Genomic DNA, 18,985 nt, shown 5'->3' on the forward strand with positions numbered 1-18,985 from the left:
TTCGCTCCTCGCTACTTCTTTGAATATTTACGCCGGCCGCTGACGTGACTTGCTCGCTTCGCTCGCTTGGCTAGTGCGGTAGTTCAAAAGTAACCTAACTCGCTCGTCGCTTCGCTCCTCGCTACTTCTTTGAATATTTACGCAGGCCGCTGACGTGACTTGCTCGCTTCGCTCGCTTGTCTAGTGCGGTAGTTCAAAAGTTAACCTAACTCGCTCGTCGCTTCGCTCCTCGCTACTTCTTTGAATATTTACGCCGGCCGCTGACGTGATTCGCTCGCTTCGCTCGCTTGGCTCGTGCGGTAGTTCAAAAGTTAATAAATATTTTCTGCTCCGGGAGGCTGTTGACCTTCGAGGTTGCGCGGTGCGCGGGCAGCAAGCAGCCCGCGGTGCCATCTTTTTCCGTTGCTATATTCCTATTACCCTTCCTACTATGGAAATTTCCATACAAAATTTTCGAAAAAAAAATTTCGCTTTTTAACAAAAATTTTTATATATCTGGAAGCGGACCAGGTTTTGAAGCATTTTTTACTTCGGCGACCTCGACCTACCTGCAACCGGTTCAGAGAGCCGTTGAATTTCGTGATGTATGGAAAATGGAAACCGGGGGTCGGAGAGAAATTCTGAGTATGCAGTTTTGTAAATCTAGTCTATTAGAGCACAGAAATCAATTTTCAGACCGATCGTAAAGTAACCGGCGCCACCATCTTGCTTTGAAAAATTGGCCATTTTTGAAAAAAAAATTGCGTCCAATTTGAAATTTCTCCATTGCCCTGGTAGCGCCCCATCTTCCTGATCATTTTTTAGTTCTACACCCCCCGGCTATCTGGCACCGTTTCGGAGAGCCGTCGAATTTTGCGTTGTATGAAACTCGGAAACCAGCGGTGGAAACTCGATGATGAGTATGCCAACTTAATGTGCGGCTCGATTAAAGCCCCTGTGCCAAGTTTCAGCGCGATCGGACCAGCGATGGCCATTTTAGCATTTGTATGGCGGCGGCCATTTTTTCCGCCATTTTGAATTTTTTTCACTATCTGTGGTAATTGCTCGAGGTCTACTCCAAGTTTAGTTCGAGCACCCCAGATGTTGCTGCTACCGTTTGCGCGGGCCGTTGACCGTCTTCGCGGGCTGTGAGAAAGTTTAAGATTTCGGATTTTTCTGGATATCCTGGGAGCTGGGCGAGTATAAATGCATCATTGGTGTATTTCTCCGTTGCGCCACCTCGTCTAAATTTACGTTTTTATGTTTGCGCCAAAAATGGAAAAATTCCAAAATCGAGCGTCCCACTATGGCTCCCTGGTAGCGTCCCAGGGTGGTGATCATTTTTAGTTCCGGGACCCCCCACCCAACTCGCACCGTTTCCGCGGGGCGTTGGATTTTCCAATGTATGAAAGTCGGAAACGGGGGCCCGGAGCCACTCGAACGGAGCACCGATCGATTCGCCGGCTCGAACAGAGCACGTGTGCCAAATTTGAGACGTAAGGATTCATAAACGGCGATTTTGGCAAAGTACGGCGGCCATCTTGTTTTCGCGAAAATCCCCATTTTTCCACCACCCCTGGTAATCGCCACCAGTTCTGAGCATTTTTTGTTCAGACACCCCCCCTCCAGGTATCACCGTTTTTGCGCACCTCCAGGGGTCCACTCGGTTTTCGAAGATGATCGAGATCGCTATATTTTTCCTCTGGTCACTCGGCGCACCTCTACACAATCACATAATTATCCCCCCCACTTTCCGCGTAGTTTCCGAGAAAACCGATGTCAGTCAGTCAGTGAGTGAGTGGTAGTGTAGCTTTATATATTATAACTAGCGACCCGCCCCGGCTTCGCACGGGTGCAATGCTGATACTAAATACACTACAGAATAAATGATAGTTTAAAAAAACTAAAAAACACGCTTTATCAAATTAGTGTATTATCATCGGTCCTCAATAAATCTACAAAGTTTGAACGAAATCTGGCCGTTTAAAGTGGGTCAAAATCGTGCCCAAAGAAGTCGGTTACAAACAAACATACAAACATACAATACAGGTGACTGGTGAAGCTAATAAAAAGCGTGTAAAAAATAGATAGCCGGGCGGCCGGCCGGTACCGCCGCAAACGCTACGTCCCGCAATTTTTAAATCTGTAATATCTTCGAAAATATTCACTTAAATCATACGGTGTAAAGGGCCATATAGATCTATATTAAATGAACAATGTATTCAAGGTATTTAATTGGTTAAGGATTAATGCTGTATTGGTTAAAATCGTTTCTAAAATTAGCCATTATTTGTCGTAAAAAGTAAATGACAAAAAAAAGTTATTGTGGGTTATCCATAAGAGATAGACATATACCATCGCGGACTTTTCTGTAGACCTTTTCAATGTGTATAATACTTAGTACATTATTTTGATAAAACTCGGAGGATTCAGCCTGCGTTTGCAATGTAAGCGAAAAAAATGTAATTTTCTACGACATCACATTAGAAACTTCAAAAATAACAGTACTTCTACACTATTTAATGGATGTTATTATACATATAAACCTTCCTCTTGAATCACTCTATCTATTAAAAAAAACCGCATCAAAATCCGTTGCGTAGTTTCAAAGATTTAAGCGTACAAAGGGACATAGGGACAGGGAAAGCGACTTTGTTTTATACTATGAAGTGAAGTGAAGAAGATTAATTAATTGATATTATAATTAGAAATTAAACGTTTTCCAGTTGATTAGTTTTATAACCTAAACTATCTACATGTACATTTAATAAACTAAGCGTATCTAGTTTGAACCTGTTCTGAATTGACGTATTTATCGGGTAATTACCCGTAAAAGCGGCTTGTCTAATTATTATCGGCGTTGGTCGGTGACGTTAATAAGAATGCTGAAGATATCCATTTCGAGGAACGTGCTTGTTGGTTTAAATGGATAGATTAAATACGAATATTTATGTGTGAATAAAAAGCGAATTTCGATTTAAATTTCGTCTTTTATTTACACAAAAATAGTCGGTAGGTAAGTAACTGGCTGGTGATTAATACGCGTTAGTTTGTGTGACATTATTATTGAATATGGTTTTATAATTAACGTTTATAAAAACGTATAATAATTGTTTTAAATAAAGTTGCCGCAATAGAAAAAAAAAGTTATAATTGAAGTTTAATAAGTTTTTGATAGAATTTGTTGAACAAGACGATCTAATTAGAAATAAAAATTCGTGAACGTCAAACTTTTTGTCACGCCGCGTTCTAAAAGTTGTGAATTATTATAATTCAAAACTTTTGAACTTGATTTAGCATATCGTGAAAGATTTAAATTAAATGTTCATTTTTAATTTTTAAATAACTTCATCGATTAGGCCGAATGATATTTTTTTGAACGAAACTTAGTAGTTCTCATTTCTCATTTTCAGCTAAAAAATTAAGGCAAAAGTTTCAACAGAAATTATATTTTATCATTATTAATAATTCTGCAGTTAGTGATGGTATGAGTGTGTTATGTTCATCTTTTATTGCTCATCTTCCAAAGCAAAATACATCGTCCGCGCGAAGCGAAGCGAATCGAATTGTGTATAAGTTGTTATTTAACTCCACACTGAACGCATTCGCGAAATCGCCTAAAGGCAATTCATTTCGTAATTAATCGATCTGTTCCGGCCCGTACATAATAATATTATATGTAATAGGTTACAATGACGTCACGGTGCGTATTTAGAGACACGTGTAGATAAGAAGGCACATGAACACCATTTAGGTAACCGAGCCGGGTGCGACATCTCGCAGTGACGTCACGCTTTCCAGAACTTTCCATGAATTATCGATTCCCCAGGGCACACGCTGGGCCTTGATTAAGACGGTTTTATTAGCAGATGGCGCGGATTAATTTTCTCGAGGAATTATTCTGGAAAAAAGTAAAAAAAAATGCTCGAGACTTTTTCGCTTGCTTAATTAAAAGATAGATGAAACTGATAAACTTTGCAAAGAACATTTTACTTGCATATAGTTGCGACAAGTCCTACTTTGAATAAGCAAAATATACATGAGTATTGTTTACACAGCTCTTCATATTTGATAATTTGACGTTTGTATAGTTGTTTAAACTTATAGTCATACAAGTATTTATTAAGTCGCCAATCGTCAGTGTACGTATCAAAAACGAATAGATCAACTTGCGTAGACGACTATTTACAAATAAATATCTCGCCCGTCAGTAACAAAACAAAACAATCAATGATTCAAATTATTTCACTAACCATTCATTGACGTTAATTAAAATTAATGACATTATGACATCTCCAATATCTTTCCTGTCACAAAGCTTTTATGACGTAAGTAAGTTAGCCGATTGGAATCGCTGAGATATACTGTGGCCGTTTCAATCCATTGAGCTGATTCCGCTAAAGTTAGATATATAGGTATATGTGTGGATATAGGATTGAGAGAAATTTTCAAAGAGCAGTTGCAATCAGGTCTGTGTGCCCGGTTTGCGGGTTGAAAAGTCGCTGACGTAACTATTCACGGGCTAACGTTATTTAGTATTGAGGTGGATAGATGCTCCAGGTTTTAGTTATGTTCTGTGTAATGTATGTAGTGTCCTCGTTTTGATGTGAACAATAAAGCTGTAGGGTAGTTGGTAGAGGTTGTGTGCTTTCAGCTTTGTTGCGAAGTAGATATTTGCGTGTGAATTTATTATAAATCATTATTAGATTTCTAGATCGATGATTTGAATTTTTGTTTATTGCTGAGTCAAACTGATAGTACTGTGGGTCAAATAATTTTCCCAGTATGTATGACGCCACATACCTTCTAAGCTGTTCGATACATGAATATTATAGACTAGTTACATAATTTATGTAAAAAAGCATGCAAATAAAAGGGCGCCGACGTCGCGGTGAATAGCTAGCGAAGCCGCAAGCGAACCGGGTGATACGCAAACTGGATATCGGATGCTGCACCGCGAAACGAGTTTCCAATCGCCAGGTGGCATTGAGCGAGGTGGCCTGTCAATGTCAATTAGATGAAGTGACCCGACATTTTGCATTTTATTGTGCGCCCAATGCATCACGTTCGGGGGGAAAGTTTAGCGGTTTTAGTGTAATTAATTATAATTTTAGGTAGGTTCCAGTGACGAACTTAGACGAATTATTATAGGCATGGCGCTTACGTTTGTGAGTGATACCATTTTACACGATATTTTAATCGGAAAAATAGCAAATAGCTCTTATCACAGTAGTAACTTATGTAATAATACTCGTACTTTTAACACGTATTCATTCTACACATCTCGATTTATGTACCCAAATGTCTAAAAGATGTGTATTAAATAGATTAACATTTTTTTATTATGCAAACGGTATTCATAGTTATACGTTACAATGTAAATCCGATAGTAGGTAGGTACCAATACACATATCAGTTACAATGTAATAGATCGGACTTCACGTTTATCCAATCTAACGGTTACTTGACGTTTGCTGCTCATTTTTTACACGCTTTATATTAGCTTCACCTGTATGTTTGTATGTTTGTAACCGACTTCTTTGGGCGCGATTTTGACCCACTTTAAACGGCCAGATTTCGTTCAAACTTTGTATCTTTATTGAGGACCGATGACAATACACTAATTTGTGTAGAAAATACAAAAATTTTCTATTTTTTAGTTCGGTTTTCTATAAAAAGCGTGTTTTTTTTAGTTTTTTGAAACTATTATTATTTACAGACCACTTTGTAATTAGGTCGTTACGGCTCGCTGCTCATTGGCGGTCAAAAGTTGATTCTGTTTTCTGTTTACAATACTTTCTATTTACCTGTGAATGGATTACAATCATTTTCGAGCGGTATAGACGGTTACTTGGAATAGATATCTATTGTTTACGATACGGCGGTGTATTTAAGAAGGGATGTTCAGTTGATGATGCGTTTTCATGAAACAAAAAATGAATGAGACAAAGACAAACATATTCAGTTAAACTACAAAAAAACGTAAGCATGTAATTCTGAGATATTTTCTATGAAATAATGGCTTTTTTGTTCTTTGTTCAAATATTTCTTTAAACATTTCAGATTAATTAATAATAAGACTATCTAAATTCTCATAACGGCATAATGTCAATTGGAAATTAATGATATCTCCAAGATAATTAACGTTTTATGCTCTCAGATATTATATAATGAATCAAATATATGTAATACATAGTCTATCATACTATCAAGTTATTGAATTCTACAAATTGGCTCTGGTATAATCCGATTTTAAATTTATTAAGCCAATCCCTATTATATTGTAAAAAATTAAAATGATCGTCCGTGAACAATTTATATAGGTATAATATTATGTAGGTACATAGTCAGTAGTAGGTAATAATATCCATGTGTATTTATGTAACTATACATGGGTCAAAATAATACACGCAATCGATCATAAAATTAAACCAAAAACGGATAAAAGCAATAGCCAACATTAACCGTGTTTCCGTTTTGTAATGTTCAGTTATTAAATAATAAATAATACTCTCGCTTCCACGACCTTTTGTCCCATTAAAAAAACATGGTGCAATAATTTAATCGCAGCAATGATTCATTGTAATTTGTAATATAGTTGCGAATGTAACTGATCTTGGTGGAAATTAACTTGATAGCGCTATAGCTACCTCGCGCTTGTCACATGACGTTTAATATATGGAGGATATAAGAAACGCAATTGTAACTGTCGGTGTATGGGCAAGTATGAGATGTATAACGCTATGTGAAGGTAGGGTGTTAAACTGTTATGGGTTTGTTAATTGGATTATGAGGAGCAGTAAATAAGCTTCCAGATGTATGGATTGTGTAAGAATGAGTCTACTAAAGGAGAAACGGAAAGCTTGCAATTTGGTATCATGTTTTTGATGTGTGAAAAAAGTTATATTGGATCCAGTTTTAGATATGTAATCAGAATACATTAATACAAACTGCCTGTTTATAATACGCGCGTACCCGTTGTTTATATGTGCCGAACATTTAAGATGTAACGAGCTATCAAAAGCACATTATCAATTGAAATGATCGCCTTGAAAACACCGCTTTGAAACTCGTCTCGAAAATATATTACCAACTAAAACACCGATCATTGAATTACGCCGAACTTTCTCCATACAAAATTTTATTACGCGAATTGTTTGTGAAGTTGGTGATAAGAAATGTGAACAATCAAACGTCTCGTCGATTATTCGGGGCACACACTGGGATAGCGAGTTGCGCCGCGGCGCGGGGGGAATACCGAGTCGGTAGTCACCCTACTGTGGGAATGCGGTAGGGCTGCCACGGCGGAGTTATCGTTTATTTTTGTTGGTTTTTCTAATGCGATAAGTTTTTAGTTTAACTTGTTGATTTATATGCGTTTCTATGTAGTGCGGTGGGCAATATTTGAAACATAATATTTTATAAACTAATTATGTATAGAGATAAATGCGTTTTAAATTCGAAGAAATAATGCAGTAAATCTACTCTACGCTTGGCTAATGTTATGTAGGTACAGTGCTATAGGTACAATGCTATAAGATACAGTTTAACGATTATTCAATCGATCAGAAGATTCATTTTAAGTTATCGAGTAAGTAGTAAATTGTGTATCCTAATTACTAATTAATTATATACAGTGTATTTACCAACACTGTGTTTTGTCAAACAATAGCATACTTTAGCTAAATACTAACAATTTAAAGTTTAGTAAGACGTAGTTTATTTTTATGTTTGCGTTTATAAATAGCCGAGCGGCACCCCTAGCACAAAGTCACCCCAGTGGGTCGGGGTGGCTCCAAGGTCGCTCCCCCGCCAGCGCGACCCAACTGCGTCGTCCGAATTCGTATTGAATGACTTTGAAGGGAATTCTTAAACTGTCGACTTTGTAATAAAGAAATAAGAGCACATCGCGTTGATTTATTTATTTATCTTGAATTGTTTTATTATCTAGGTATTAGGCTACTGGCTTGATTAAGGTCTTGTCAGTGTTATGATTGTTATGGCTATGGTGTGTTTGTGTTATGTATGTATTCACGATAGTGAATGTGAACTTCCATTAAGTTGATAAAAGGAAGGTTCTTTAGTAATTAATACGATAGTGTCGTATATATGGGCTTATTATTTTATTTGTTTATAACTATTAGTTCATTTTTTCGTTGAAAATAAAATAAAATGTCTACTCTTGATATTTGAATACGATATCATAAAAAAACGTACATACATGTTTTTCGAAAGCACAATAACTTTATAAGTTTATAGTTTATACCAATTTTATGCACAGACAGTATTGAATATTGATATTCCTCAGTCAAAATACGGCCTTCGTCTACTAACTATGTAATTAATTCTGTATTTCAATTAATTTATAATTATTATTTTGTTGCAGGTACGTAAACGAGCCAATTAACGTGACGAGGTATTAGAACGCGCCGCCCGCGCCGCGCCGGGTACAGTGAGTCACACAAGACATAAGACTTTCTAAATAATGGCATAATTACATGAATATAATCAATTGTAATGCTATAGTTATAACTTTGAAAAGTGGGAAAATAATATTACAGTATACGACAAATCGTATGGTCTATTAGTGTTTAATGTAAACAAAAATATCGGGTATGTGTGGAATTTAAGAGCCATGACGCACTGTTGATTTGTCGTCGGCGACAAGTCGGTAAGCGTGCGTCATCAGTTTAAAGGGGATACGGGATGTCGTAAGGAAAGGATGTATTATACATACCTACAGGAAAGGAACTTGTGAAAGGTAGATTCTACATTAAACGGGATTCTTCAATCCTGTTTGTTAAAATCTGCCTTCTGATCTCACCCATGTCAAAGTATGCATAAGCTTATGCGTTCAGAGTGTAGAAAAGGGGTAATCGGTTGGTTTTATGGGAGATGTATTTTTAAAGTAACACGTACGTATTTATATTTTACACTAAAAACGTTAAAAAATATTTTTCCTCATGTAATATTTGGTAAACCTAAATCCTGTTACCTATCTACATGTATGCTAAGTCTCCTGACGTACAATTTCGGTGCACCCGACTACGATAAGTTAATTTAATGTTCGGATTACCTTGACTGCTAATTACTTTACGGTGATAAAGTCTAGACATGTGCCGACCTAATAAATCTAGGCGCTGGAGCAATATGGCGACAGATAGTTAATCAAGACGGCTCTCTGTGTGGTTGTTTGTGACGTTATAATTACGTAAATGCATTAGTTTGGATGGTAATGCGTTTTTGTTTGATTTAGTTTAAATTGTAGACTGGAGGTGTCGATGGATGCACATGCAACTATAGATTGAGAGTACTATAATGTATAACACACTTGGTATTGTTCACTAACACTTGTGATTGATTCACGTTTACAAAGTTGCATGCTTTAGCTCGTTATTGATTATATAAAAAGGTGACTGTAATGTCAATTTACTGCTTCGTATTATCTCTATTTTTAGAAAATTAGCTTAGCTTAGCGTTACAGGCATTTTTGCTTCTTCAATCGAGAAATTTCGAAACATCTGACAAGTTCCACAATTTATAATGCCGAGTAAGATATATCACGAATCGTGTCTCTCAAAACGCAATACATATTTGTTTGCCAAATCGTTAGTTTAGCTGTGGACGGGGATCGTAACTATGTCACGTCAGTGTTTTGTGGAAACGTGAAACATGCCGACCCAGCCAGCCCATTTCGTGTTTGCTCCAAAGCATCTATAGGACATAGACAACGTAGGTCGGTATATAATATAACTCGAGCGACGGGCTTAACGTTTTAGCAGTGCTGAGAAATATCTTTCTAAATGAAGCGAATAGGGCTAATGCCAAAGTGGTCAGGAGTATAAAAAGTTTTCTTTTACTTTCTATGTGCTGTTTTTCTATGCATGTGTAATGTGTTTATAGTTTTAAATAACGTTAACTAAGGTGGTCGTAGTACAGGAATAGTGTTTGATTCGTGGTTGATTATTATATGATACATACTTGTATTTATGATTGTGTTAAACTATCATTGTGGTAGGTTCTTGCTCGTCTTCATGCAACGCAATTAGCAGATTTAATTGCTTCTTATTGGTACATTAAACTTATCAGAAGCATGATTAATTGATCGTGGAACATAATGTATAAAGTATTTGCAGTTAGCTCACACCGCAGCGGTTCGGATTTACATGTCGGATCCAGGTATTAATTCGTTTTACGGCATTGAATGAATATATTCACGCGTAATCGGATGAGGCCGGACAAGTGTGCGTACCGATGTTATTCCAGTCGCGTGTAATATAATTAAATGGGCTCTGATAAAATTGGGTTTGTGTCACAATGTATCTGTCTGTTTTAAATAATGTTAATTTTATTTGTGCGCAAGGTTATCGCGGGGTCTTATTCTCGAAATGCGGTTCCTATGCAGGCGGTTAATAACGCATGTATTGTTTTGAAAGTAGGTATCATTTGTATTGGTTTTTGTTTGTATGTAAGAGAAATACAAAGTAAATTATGTAGGTATGTTACAGTGCTTAGGAATGTGTATAGAAGTTGAAATTGAAGAGTTTGTCAATTTTGAAATGGATGATGATTTGAATGGATTTGGCTAAATTTAAATTTTAAATGTGTATCTAATGCCAAAACCTTTTGCTAATGTTTCAATGAAACGTAGATATAAAATAAATAATCATTTACAGTTCTGTGTTATTGCAAACTGCAGCTGCACAACGTCATCTATTAATTAAAGTTTTTGCAATTAATGCGCCCGAATGTATTTGTAAATTTTCTCATTAAACTTCTTATGGATAAAGTCGAGCGGCATAAGTTTGCAACTTTGAACTACATATTTCAGTGCACTCGCTAGTTGCGAGTTGGGACGCTTGCTCGCAGACAGAAACTTTGACTTGGTAACTGCCGTTTATATTATGTTTACGATATACATACATAATACAGGTACAATCGATGACGGAATGTGTTAATATGAAATAATATTCTAATGTTGTTTTTGAAAAGTATAGAGGGGAGTCGGTTTCATTCAAAATGTATGTTGAAATACTCTGATCATTTAAATACGAAACAAGCTCTATTAATAAACAAATACACTGAATCATGATATAGGCTGTTAATAAACTCAATGACCCTGGCTCGGTTGGCAATACATTATCAGAATTATTTAGATGAGAGATACATATCAAATGTCCAGAGATAATTTGTTGAGTCGATTTCAAAGAGAAGCGGTGCTAACTTGTTTACGCGACTGTCTTGCTGTTTGTGCGCGGCGTCTGATAACTAGTAGGTATTATTACCAACAGGAAAATATGTCTCGAAATAGCGCAGTTGTACATGTCGACTAAGTCATTATTCACTTTTTGTCCGAGCCCCGGCAGACTAGTTGGGTGAACGCGATTGTACACGCTCCGCTTGTTGCCGCTTTGTCATTTTTTGGACGAAACACTCAAATTTCCGGACCACAACTTGAACAAAAAAAAAGTAAAAAAATATATTTCGAAAGTCTCGTTTTGTATTTTTCGCTTCATTAACGTTCCCGTTTCGAGTGTCTGCTGCGCGCTTTTTGTCCCAATTGTGAATCACGTCGCTGTGCGTTCGCGTGTCGTCATAGACTTAATTAAGCTTGACGGCAAATTGATCAATTTTCGCGTCTCGACGTGCGCTCCGATAGGCCGGGAGGCGTAGGCGTCACTGAGCCGATATAATCTCCTTATTGATCGTATCTCGGCAAACGTTACCGAACATAACTTGCGAGCAAACTACACGGCGCCCCTCGGCGATAGGCAGAGGTTTAGCAATAGGCAGAGTGCGCGACGCATAAATTGACTCGTGAAATTTTATAGCCACCGCGTCGACGACCTCTCGTCACCTACGCCTTACACGAGGTACAATTACTCTTATCAATGCTAATGTTGCGCAATTGCGTTAATAAAATACTGAATTAATATTACACGTGCTATCGCCGCGGCGCATTCGAGAAGGTTCTCGGCGGCCGCGTGGCTGCGCTCGCGCTCACCAGCGCGACTAGTTTGAAGCCCGCGCTCATCGCCCTGCCTGCAGCCGGCCGCTCGTAAATTGCATTTCGCCTGTGTGAAAGGCGACCGCCACCGCTGCATTCGCCGGCGTGTCGAATTTATCGCGGGATCGATACGTGTACATGTAGTGGGTGCACTCGAAGCTCGCAGTCGTTACCTGGGCCGACGTCACCGCACGTGGTGCGACGGCGCGTGTGCATGTGTGCGCGCCGATTACATGGAATTCGACGATTACGCCCACCCACACACGCGCGCCGCGCTGCGAGCGCGCGAACAGTAATAATAATAATTAGCGGCTTTATTGTTATTCGGCCGGCGCGGCAGATAACGTGCAAAATGTACGAGGCGATCTCCTATTTGGAAAGGTTTTCATTGTTAGCGGTGTGCGGACGTGGCGCGCTCTGATTGGATTCGATACTGAAGGACTTTAGTTTGCGAGCGTGCGAAGCATTCGTGTTGTTTCCGTTAGAGTTAAGGATTATAGTGATGTGTGGAATTTGTTAGACTTGTGTTTGATTTAGTTATTAAACGAATAAACTTCTTATGTCTTTAAAGTTCACTCTTAGGTATTTCGGCTTCTCGTGAAGAAGATAAAATTAACAATATTTAAGGGTAAGTCAACACACTTTCTAGGCCACTACGCGTCTTATCTTATCACAAAGTTTTGAATTACCAATGTTTATAACCTGTTTATCACGAAATTATCCATACATATGTAACAACCAAGATACAATACAACATACATACAGTATACACACATTAGAATAATTAACGGGCAAGTAAAATAATGCATCTACGTATTAGATGTGTAATAATTTTAAATTTATATTAAGCACACTATGTTATTAAGCTATTTCCATATACGTATACATTTTTTATCGATGTATAACATTATGCGCTCTTACTTTGCATACGTACCTAAAATTGAAATAAATAACATTTTTATTGAATTTAAAAGTTTTAGGTCGTACATGATATCGTGTTTTCAGACTTCTGCTTTATTGCTACATCAAAACTTCATCGCGTTCCTAACTTAAAGGATGAATGAAATGAACGAAATATCTTATGATTGTTATCAAATATAAGTACCTAAATATAATATAGAAAACGTTATCGAGGGTTCGACTCGTACATCATTATTGCAATTATTTGCGAACATTTCACGCCACATCACTATAGCTTCTCATTATCTTTCACCAATCACCACCTATAAAATAAAACAACATAAAGACAACAAAGACGTGTCCATTACGCAAAAAATGCCTCATCATCGTCCTTGTAAAGCGCCATGATGTGTGATGTGTATATCATGAACTGACGCGGCGCAATCGTGAGTGGCATGTGTAGTGGTGTCGGCAAGCCCTTTTTATATACGGGCTATAATATGGAAGCCCGCTGAGCCAGCCGGTATGGATAGATCCGTGTTGTATCTATAGATGAAGAGGTTTATGAAGTAATTAGGTAGTCGTTTAAAGAGCAGAAGTGTGATGTAGCTTTGTGAACATGTTAAATTGGTGGCCACTTTCTTCGTTATGATAAACGCTTTATGAGTAGAAGCTATACAATCTTTCACGTAACGATGCCAAATAATTAAATCTAAACGCATTGAAAAGATTGTCATCTTGCTCGCAAGTTTTAATTTCGCATACGTAACGACGAGATGCGTTTTCAAGATAAAATTCAATAAAGAGCACCGTTCACTGCGCTAAGTGCAAAACTTTCTAGTCGAGTCATGCCGTGTAAATGCGTATGTGTATGTGTTTGTGCCTATATAGGTGCCATGTGTGTGTGTGTGGCGGTCAGATATGGTAACCAGACGAAAGTGATTTTGACTGACTGAGACAAGTTATTTTTTGTGTTTAACAGTTAGTTTTAGTAATGTATGTATGCATGTGATTTTATGGTTGGCTGAATTGATCTTTAAGGTGTGATATTTTTTTTAATTATAGTGTGGACTGTGGAGCGTAATATTATAAATAGCAAGATATGTGTGATGTTATATTACTTTAAAGTTTTGGGACGACTAATTCTGTAGAACGTAGAAAAACAAAGCAAATAAGGTAGGTGGATAATTAATATTAGAATAATTTTGACTTTGAATTGTCCTTATTCCGACACAAGGACATTTCTTATCTCACACCTTATTCAAATTAAAAACGACCCAGAAATGCTATTAAAGCCTGTATTTAACTTTAACGTGAAGCGAAGATTGTAATAGCCACATGAGCACTGTCTTGAGAGTTTCTAACGTCGTAGGTATAGGTACACTAGACCTACACCACTATAACTTTCTTTGATCTCACGGCTCGTTCTGAACGTGTGTATGTGTGCCGTTCGACCGGTTCTCGTTATATACTATACGTGTGTGTGTGTGTGTGTGTGTGCCGGGCGTATGACCTAATGTCTGGGCTAAGACTAAGCATGGATGAGGTTTAGTGTTTCGGCTTGTGTTAAAATCGATATAAGAAAGTATTGATATTAGTTTAGAAAACTTCATTTTAATTTAAATGTAGAGTTTAGTTGTAGACGTAGTGCAGCAGCAGAATCCGAACTTTTTAGTATGAAATCTGTTTTGTTAAAGCAGAATTCCACGTAAGAAAAAATTAAAGATAAAGATCGTAATGAACTTGTAACTTAAGACGTCAGAGAACAATACGTCTGTATTCCATATTATCTAGCATATTTTTCCTGGATAGGTAGATAATTATGCATAGAGATTAATTGAAATTAGTTTAATATAATCTTTATGATGTATTCTTAGTGTCGGCATTCATGAATATCATAAATATGAAGGAATTACGAATGTAAATTTCTGTTTATTATAAGTTAACACTAAGAATCTCTGTAACTTGATTTAAATAAATAATATTATGCGCGTTACGCTTGTAAAGATTCATCTTCAAGTGTTTTATATGAAACTAGCGACCCGCCCCGGCTTCGCACGGGTGCAATGCTGATACTAAATACACTACAGAAAAACTGTGAACGTTGTATATAAAAACATAGCGGCCCGCTTCGGCTTCGCACGGGTATAAAATATATTATAGTCGGGCGGCCGGCCGGTGCCGCCGCAAACGCTACGTCCCGCAATTTTTAAATCTGTAATATCTTCGAAAATATTCACTTAAATCATACGGTGTAAAGGGCCATATAGATCTATATTAAATGAACAATGTATTCAAGGTATTTAATTGGTTAAGGATTAATGCTGTATTGGTTAAAATCGCTTCGAAAATTAGCCATTATTTGTCGTAAAAAGTAAATGACAAAAAAAGTTATTGTGGGTTATCCATAAGAGATAGACATATACCACCGCGGACTTTTCTGTAGACCTTTTCAATGTGTATAATACTTAGTACATTATTTTGATAAAACTCGTAGGGTTCAGCCTGCGTTTGCAATGTAAGCGGAAAAAATGTAATTTTTTACGACATCACATTAGAAACCTCAAAAATAACAGTATTTCTCCACTATTTGATGGATGTTATTCTACATATAAACCTTCCTCTTGAATCACTCTATCTATTAAAAAAACCGCATCAAAATCCGTTGCGTAGTTTCAAAGATTTAAGCGTACAAAGGGACATAGGGAAATAGGGACATAGGGACAGAGAAAGCGACTTTGTTTTATACTATGTAGTGAAGCAATGAATAAATTACGACGTGTGGAATATTATTATATTCACTTATTATATCAAAGGAAGTGTTGAGAAATAATGTAAATAAAAATGAAAAGTTGGCAACCCTTGCAGAAGCCAGAAAGCCCCTACGTCGATGTAAAGTGAACGCACTCAAGTACGTACGCGGGGCGTATTGTGTGAGCATTCTTGTAATTAATGCGCTTTTTAATGTAATTTCTTTGGCAGGACACTTGGCTGTGTGTTAGTTGTTACGGTTGAGGGCTATGTAGCATGTCTTGCTCAAATTAATTGTTGGAAAAGTTTGGTAAGACTCGTGTAAGGGAGGATTCTTGTTGAGTGTGATCTAGTCATGGTTGGCGATGGTCGTTCTTAAGTTGTTTCTGCCTTAATTGAACAAGAAATGTGTAGGTGTGGTATTGGAAGAAGAAAGCAAAACAGCCCTATCTGTAGAAGATCATTATTACGCAAATTGAAAGGTAATAATATGCACCAATAACAATGAGCGTTTTCAAATCCCAAATGAATAAATTGAAACGTTTGCAAAACTCGAATGCACGACTCGAGAGCGTTCGCGTTGTGTAAACAACAACCGGCAACAAGCGACAAGCGACATGGCAACAGATAATTCCGTAGGTACGGTTGTTGGCATTTAACTGAGAACTGGTTCGAGGATAGTGTGGGAATGCCTTTAACCAATTAGATGGAGCGATACCGAGCTGACCCGTTCGATTTATTTGCTCGTGACACTTATCACGATTGTAATGCTTTGCTGTAGGTACTTTGCTATATTTTGCATAGGTGGGTTATGGGTAGTACCGTTTAGTGATTGTATTGTTTTATGGTTTGTAGTTTGGTATTGGGAACGCGGGTAGTGCAGAGTCAATGTGTAATGTTTATCTAAAATCATTTTATCATCGAAGATTACCTGCATGAAAATTTCTATAACACGTTTTTTCACAAAAGTAGGGATCAAAGTTTCGGGAGGAGGAGGTAAAAATATTGTGTATGTGTATCAGGAGGAATTGACGAAGAATTGACGTCTTCGATGTGCAAAGTAGTAATTTTTGGCATATCGCTTCGCTTGCTCATCGTCAAGAGAAATTTTACTTTTAAGATTGTCACGTGTATGGTTCAAGTATCAAGATATGTTTGAATTAAAATTTAAATAAAATTTAAGTGTAATTGTTTTCAAAACCATTATTTCTTTAAGAAATATTCAGGTACAGGGACGATGTGAAACTGATTACATAAATCGGTGACAAATTTCATATTAGCACCGGAAAGCCCATAAAAGGCATTTGTTTAATATTGAAAAGCTGCCGTAAAGACGTAAACAGTGCGCTGCAAAGACAGGCGACAGCTGTTGTTATTGTATTCGTATTTCTTGTCTGTTTGTCTGTCGAACACGTCAATAAGAAACAAGATGGCCGAGTGGGGGACCCGTATTGTGTGCAAGTTCGTTTGGACATGGCTATCTATGGACTATGGTGCGGTAGAAAGCGTCGGTCTTGACACTGTGAAAATATAGGAAACGGTGAATGTGAATGTGCGGTTTATTTTGAGTTGAAGTGTGCGGTTAGGTGAATTTTAAAGTGGTGAAGTTATTGTAATTTGTGTGTCTTGTAAATCTAAAATTCTCGTGTCTAAAGACCCAACATATCACTACATAGTATAAAACAAAGTCGCTTTCCCTGTCCCTATGTCCCTATGTCCCTTTGTACGCTTAAATCTTTGAAACTACGCAACGGATTTTGATGCGGTTTTTTTTAATAGATAGAGTGATTCAAGAGGAAGGTTTATATGTATAATAACATCCATTAAATAGTGGAGAAGTACTGTTATTTTTGAGGTTTCTAATGTGATGTCGTAAAAAATTACATTGTTTCCGCTTATATTGCAAACGCAGGCTGAACCCTACGAGTTTTATCAAAATAATGTACTAAGTATTATACACATTGAAAAGGTCTACAGAAAAGTCCGCGATGGTATATGTCTATCTCTTATGGATAACCCATAATAACATTTTTTTGTCATTTACTTTTTACGACAAATAATAGCTAATTTTCGAAGCGATTTTCACCAATACAGCATTAATCCTTAACCAATTAAATACCTTGAATACATTGTTCATTTAATATAGATCTATATGGCACTTTACACCGTATGATTTAAGTGAATATTTTCGAAGATATTACAGATTTAAAAATTGCGGGACGTAGCGTTTGCGGCGGTACCGGCTGGCCGGCCGCTATGTTTTACAACGTTCACAGTTTTTCTGTAGTGTATTTAGTATCAGCATTGCACCCGTGCGAAGCCGGGGCGGGTCGCTAGTTATCTTAATAACTCAAACTCAAACTCAAACTCAAACATTTATTTATTCAATTAGACTTCTTAAAGAAGCACTTTTGAAACGTCATTACATATTTTAAAATTTACCACCGATTCGGAAAGCAGTATCTACGGAGAAGAACCGGCAAGAAACTCCATAGTTGCTCTTTTAAATCATGTCAGTTTTACAATTTTACAAAATACATATGTAACAACATATAAGTATTGTAATAACATGCCAAAGAACTGTCCTGTGGTTTTTACGCGACAACCCTCCATGGGTTTTTATCGTCCATATATTCCTGAATACTGTAGTACGCTCTCTGAACTAGTACATTTTTTATATAAGTTTTAAATTTAGAACTACTAAACTCTTTAATATTATGAGGAATTCTATTGTAAAAGCGTATACCTTGACCCATAAATGAATTTTTAACTTTAGCTAATCGGAAAAATGGCATTTCAATTCTATTTCTGTTCCTTGTGCCATAACAGTGTCTATCTCCTACTCTTGTGTGTAAGTCGGCGTTTTTGTGTACATGCAAAATATTATTAAATATATACTGTGATGGTACAGTAAGGATACCAGTATTCTTAAAGAGATCTCTTAGTGAGTCCCGAGCACGTAAATTATATATAGAACGAATGGCTCTTTTCTGTAAGATAAATATAGTTTCTATATCTGCTGCCCTGCCCCATAGTAGAATTCCATAGGACATAATACTATGAAAGTAGCTGAAATAAACCAATCTAGCTGTATCTTCATCGGTGAGATGCCTTACCTTTCGGACTGCATATGCTGCTGAACTGAGCTTACCTGCAGCGGTGTTGACATGGGCTCCCCACTGTAGTTTCTCGTCCAATGTTAACCCAAGAAATACAGTCGATTCTGTAGGGTGTAATAGCTCCCCGTTCAAGGTAATATTTCTGCTTAACTTTTTAACGTTTGGTAGTAAAAATTCAACACAAGTTGTTTTTTTGGCATTTAATAATAAATTATTAGCAGTAAACCAG

At 37.1% G+C, this 18,985-nt stretch overlaps 1 protein-coding gene across 2 annotated transcripts in view; it reads left to right on the forward strand.

The window, feature by feature from the left end:
- Nucleotides 1–18,985, forward strand: part of CtBP (C-terminal binding protein) — a 110,356-nt gene that overhangs the window by 22,333 nt on the left and 69,038 nt on the right. The window contains exon 1 of one of the 2 annotated variants that reach the window (XM_090115450.1): nt 12,095–12,614. The exons of the other annotated variant lie outside the window; for it this stretch is intronic. The gene's annotated coding sequence lies outside the window, so the exon portion shown is untranslated. Of the gene's footprint in view, nt 1–12,094; nt 12,615–18,985 lie in introns of those variants that run through there. 2 annotated transcript variants of the gene reach the window in all.

Source organism: Colias eurytheme, chromosome 23 (assembly GCF_061535395.1).
Source record: "Colias eurytheme isolate Ceu_HAF_F1 chromosome 23, ilColEury1 Martin Lab GWU primary, whole genome shotgun sequence".
Classification (NCBI taxonomy): domain Eukaryota; kingdom Metazoa; phylum Arthropoda; class Insecta; order Lepidoptera; family Pieridae; genus Colias; species Colias eurytheme.